Source organism: Peromyscus leucopus, chromosome 17 (genome assembly GCF_004664715.2).
Source record: "Peromyscus leucopus breed LL Stock chromosome 17, UCI_PerLeu_2.1, whole genome shotgun sequence".
In the NCBI taxonomy this organism is placed as follows: Eukaryota; Metazoa; Chordata; class Mammalia; order Rodentia; family Cricetidae; genus Peromyscus; species Peromyscus leucopus.
Window position 1 is genome coordinate 28,169,424 of NC_051077.1, and position 6,000 is coordinate 28,175,423.

The window sequence follows — 6,000 nt, forward strand, 5'->3', positions numbered from 1 at the left end:
GATGCAGGTGCACCACCCCATTAAAACACATGCATACAAAGAAATAATAAATGTAAAAAAAGTTAAAGATTGTAGGAGAAACAACATACAACCAAATACTCGTCTTTAGTATTCAACTCAGTGATTCAATGATTTTACATATATGCACATGTATATGTACATATGCATATATACACACACATCTATGAATCCATGTAGTCATAATGCATAATCAAATGATGTTTTCAAAACTCCTAACTTTTGTTTCAAAGTTAATACAAGTTGCTTTTCCCAAAGAAAGTCACTTTTCTGAACTGCATTTCTATAAATCAACTTTTTATAGTCTCATATAAATGGAATTAAAAGCAATGTGGGGTGATAAGCCAACCTTACAAAGGTAAGCATAAACAGTGTAAAAGGTGCTTAAAATCATGTTGCTTACCAATCTACAGATTCAATGCAATCCCCATCAAAATACCAACACAATTCTTCACAGACCTGGAAAGAATAATACTCAACTTCATATGGAAAAACAAAAAACCCAGGATAGCCAAAAGAATCCTGTACAATAAAATAACCTCTGGAGGTATCACGACCCTTGACTTCAAGCTCTACTATAGAGCTACAGTAATAAAAACAGCTTGGTATTGGCATAAAAACCAACATGTGGACAAATGGAATCGAATTGAAGACCCTGACATTAACCCACACACCTATGAACATATAATTTTTGACAAAGAAGCCAAAACTGTACAATGGAAAAAAGAAAGCATCTTCAACAAATGGTGATGGCATAACTGGTTATCAATGTGTAGAAGGCTGCAAATAGATCCATATCTGTCACCGTGCACAAAACTTAAGTCCAAGTGGATCAAGGACCTCAACATGAATCCAGCTACTCTGAACCTGCTAGAAGAGAAAGTAGAAAGTAGTCTTGAATGCATTGACATAGGAGATCACTTCCAAAATATAACACCAGTAGCACAGACATGGAGAGAAACAATCAATCAATGGGACCTCTTGAAACTGAGAAGCTTTTGTAGAGCAAAGGATACAGTCAACTATGTCAGGCCCTCCAGGCCCAACTGGATCAGGCCCTCTGAATAGGTGAGACAGTTGATTGGCTTGATCAGTTTGGGAGGCATCTAGGCAGTGGGACCAAGTCCTGTGCTCATTGCATGAGTTGGCTGTTTGAAACCTGGGACTTATGCAGGGACGCTTGGCTCAGTCTGGGAGGAGGGGACTGGACCTGCCTGGACTGAATCTACTAGGTTGAACTCAATCCTCAGGGGAGTCTTTGCCCTGGAGGAGGTGGGAATGGGGATAGGCTGGGGGGAAGGGGGGGCGGGCGGGGGAGAACAAGGGAATCCGTGGCTGATATGTAGAACTGAATGGTATTGTAAAATAAAATAAAAGGAAAAAAAAATCATGTTGCTTACATAAAATGACACTTTGTCAGCTTTTTTTTTTTTTCAATTATTTTCTTGTCTCATTGCTTTGGATAGAAACTTTGGCCTCTGTTGAAAGAGCATAAAATTGTCTTTTTCATGAGCGCTGAAATATTAACAAAAAGAACAGTACAATTCCAGAAGAAAATGACAAATAATGTGATTATCTTAACACAAAGCCCAAAGACCTGTCATTGGTGTAAATAAGTTAAGAATTTCATATTGAATCTGTAAACTACCTCCAGAGAAGTGGTCCAAGAAGAAACAGCATCTTCTAAGATGTTGACAACAGGACTAGAGAGATGGCACAGTGGTTAAGAGCGCTGGCTGCTTTTCTAGAGAACTCAGGTTCAATTTCTAGCACCCACATTACAGCTCACAACTGTCTGTAACTACAGTTCTAGGCAATCCAACACCCTCAAACAGACACACAGGCAAAATACCTACATAATAAATGCACATAAAAATAAAAATAAATCATTAAAAACGATTTGATTTATAAAAAGATGTTGACAACAAATTTAAGCATGATTCTATGAAGAGCAATCAACAATAGGAAGATTATAATTTAAATTCAAACTTAAACAACATGACCTTGGACACATTATTTAACTAAGTCTTCATTTCTTCCTAGGTTAGGTAATATTGATGTCATAATGATTTTCTGAGAATTGAGGCAATCTTAGCAAAGATTTGGGACATACAATAAATGCCACACAATAACACTGACATCATATTTCAGTGTTAAAAAAAAGACATATTTCAAACTATCAACTGCTCAGCTACATATAGAGTAATAAATAGTAAGAAGCTGTCTTCAATATTTTGGTTTTCCCCTCAATACAGAGAATATAAGAATAGTGTCAGTGAGATGGTACAGTAGTTAAAACACGTCACTAAGCTTGGTGACCTTAGTTTGATCCCTCTAACCCAAACAGTGACAAGACTGAACTGAGTCTTGAAAGTTGTATTCTGAATCTTGCCAGAACATAGATGAACCCATGGGGTCACATACCCACACACACATGCACACACAAAATCAATCAAAAGTAATAAAAAAAAAGAATATGAAAATAAGTCAGGTGTCCTACGGCATGTCTGTATTCCCCGTATTGAAGAGGTTGAAGTAGGAGGTTTGCTGTGACTTTAAGGACCTCCTGGGTGTTGTGTAGCAAGTTCCTCTGAGATTGAAACATTCCCTCCTGTAGGAAGCTCCTTAAAACACAATGCAAACAACTCAAAATAGCTTCAGGAAGTTCCTGAAACTAAACAGATTTGCTAGGCTTCCTCTTTCCTAATAGTAAATAGTAAAGACTGCTGAGAGTCATTCTCAGAAGAGCTGAAATGCAAGAAAGACTCCAAGACCAGCTCAGCTACCTGGAAGATGGGAAAACCAGCCAAGCTGCCTGGAAGAGGTTTAGACCAACTGAAGCACCCGGGAAGAACTTTCCAACCTGTTGAGCTACTTGTAGGCTACCTGTAGGCTGTACAGTGCTCTAGGTTCCTGACTTTTTGTGAACTGTAACCCATGCTGGGGGTGGGCTTCAATAATGCAGCTGTCTTTGAGTCATTTATGCTCCTCTAAGTAACCCTTCATCCATACTCCTATAAGTAACCCCAATAAAAGTCATTGGCTTGCCGTGTTGGACTTTGGTGGTATCCATACTTTGATCTCTCATGGGTGAGTATACATGCATGTTCATCTCCCCAGGAAAAAGTTTTATCACACAATACTGGGTTCATTACATATTGAGTTCCAGGCTGCTTGGAAGGAAAAGTGAGATGCTATCTCAAAACAAAACAAAACAGGATTAAACAAAAACAAAGTAAAAATAAGTCCTTATGTCATATTGCTAGCAGTTTCAACTGAAATAAGAGATTATGTTTGGTATTTTTTGTTTTTGTTTTTGCCAATGACTGAATTAAAGAAGCAGCAAAGCTCCAGATTTCTTATGCATATCTATTTTCTTCCTTGTCAGGGGTGTGTGTGTGTGTGTGTGTGTGTGTGTGTGTGTGTGTGTGTGTCCGTCCGTACATGGGCATAGATGACAGCATGCCCATGTGGAGGTCAGAGGATAACTTGAGGGAGTTGTTTCTCTTGGTTATTTTTTTCCACTATATGGAGCTCATGGATCAAACTCAGGCCCTCAGGCTTGGCTTCAAACATCTTTACCCACTGAGATGTCTTACCAACCCTATCTATATGTTTCTAAGAAAGAACTTAACTTTGCATGTAGGGTATCTCTGCCTAAATTTAAGTAAAATTAAACTGCTATATTAGAATATACATACAGGAATAAAGGTTTAATTTCATTTGTACCTTATCATGAATGCTGATGCTTGCTAACACGTATGTAGCATTTGTTTGGAAATGATAATTCTAAAAATTCGCAGAATTTGCTTGTCTCTAGTATAATAATGTTCCCACTGATTAAAATGAGGGATGATCCAAAAGTAAGTGGGACAAAGGCTTGTGAAAAACTCATGAGAGGTCCTGACACTCTGAGATATCATTCACACATAATGGGTTATAGGAAATGATATGATAATAGATGCCATTTAAGCTTCAGAAATAAAAGCAGCCCCGGACTTGATTTTTATGTTTCCATTTTCACCTACCATATAGACCTGACAAGTTGATTGTTACCAGGGATGCTTAAATTAGAAGGAAGATCGCAGAGCATATGTGAGTGGAAGACTGAATAATGATGTTCTTCCTACCTGGAAGATGTGCCCAGCCCAGTTTCAGGAAATTCTCTTCTGCCAGTCAAGCACATAGCCAACTCGGAGAAAACGGTGGAGTTTCATTTTTCTTCAGTTACCTTTGAGCAATGAAAACAAAGGGACACAGTATGACCAGTCATAGTGTGCATAGATTCAGAGAACACTTTGGGCTTCTAGACTGAGAGTGCAAAAATCAAGAATGAATGTCACCATGTTGCATTAAACTCCCCCGGAAAACTAAAAGTGTCCTTCAAATGGAATGTTCGATAGAAATCACAGGGAAATTGCTATACTACTGCAGCATCCTCTGTTGTGTTCCATTGAACTGATTTTGTTAGTGAAGCTAGTGTCATAAATGTGAGGAAATTTGGAATCTGAAGACTGACTTAACTGAATTAAAAAATTAAATCATCATTTGTCAGTCAGTCTCTCTCTCTCCTTGTGTGTATGTGTATGTGTGTGTGTGGTGTATGAGTATGGGTATGTAGTTACCTGGATGTGTGTGGAGGAAGGAGGAGGACAGGTTCTCTCCTTCCCCCTTGTTGAGGCAGGGTCTGTCTTATTTCTGATGCACTGGGTACTCCAGCCTAGCTGCTCCCTGAGTTTCCTGGTGACACTCTAATCTCTGTCTCCCATCTCTCAGCAGAAGGGCCTGTACCAGCGCATTCAGCTCAGGTTGTGAGGCTTGCAATGGCAAGTACTTTCACCTACTGGGCCCTCTGGCCAGCTCTTAATTGAGTGGTGGTGGTGTTTTTTTCTTCCTCCTTTACAAAGGTCACTTTTCTTTCAAAGTTTAAACTTTTTTTTTTTTTTGAGAATTTCATATACGTAGCCTATTTACATCAATTTCATTCCTGCCCCATCCAGTTCATCACATGCCCCTCAAAGGCTCAAATTCATCACTTTTTTTCATTAATTATTCTGCTGAGTCCATTTAGTGTTGCCCATGTATACCTGTGTATAGGACTAGTCACTTGGTATTGAAAAAACGATCAGGGAGCTTGCCCTTGGAGAAAGCCTATTTTCCCTCTCTCAGTAGTCACTGATGCCTGTAACTCTTTGTCTAGAGGTGGGTCCTTGTGCAATTTCCTTCATCCTCATTGGCATAACATCTCCTGTTGTCATTATGCAAATCTTGTTTACCCAATTATATTGCTGAGGTGTTTATGAATGCAGCTTCCCTGTGTAAAGGACACTATCTAGCTCTTTCAATCTTATTCCCTCTCCACCATTTTCCACAAGCCTTAGGTATAAGAGTTGCATTGTAAATTCACCATTTGGGGTGGTGTAATCCCCATGGTCTTTTATTCATTGTGGCTATAGATCTCTGTAATGCTCTCTCTATGATGCACAAAGAAGATGTGAGGAGGTGTGGGAGAAACAATTATTTGTGGATATAGGATAAGTACTTAGGATGCAGTTAGACATTGCACTGGCTTAGGGAAATGGTAGGAGGAGGCTCTCCACTAGGGTCTATGACTTCTCCAGTTGTGGGTGGTTGTATAGGTTGACAGGCATGAATTTCCTCCTGTTTAGTACGACTCGTGTCCTATTGGATAGTTATTGGCTACCTCAAGATATACGTGCCTCTGGTTCACCATTGGAGATATCTTTCTGGGGTGGTCATTTTCATGTTGTTGGGCTTTAGAGCCGTTTTTCTCTCATGGCAGCTTGCAAAGTACCTTCAGCTACTATGAGAGCTAGTCCTCAGGGAGGACTCAGTTCCAACTCAGTTTTTCCAAATCTTGTGTCTGAAGTGTGTGGTGCCCTCAGCAACTGTGTCAAAAGACATTAGAAAATCTAGAGAGAAATAAGCATACTTAGAAACACATATACTGTATGTATGCAT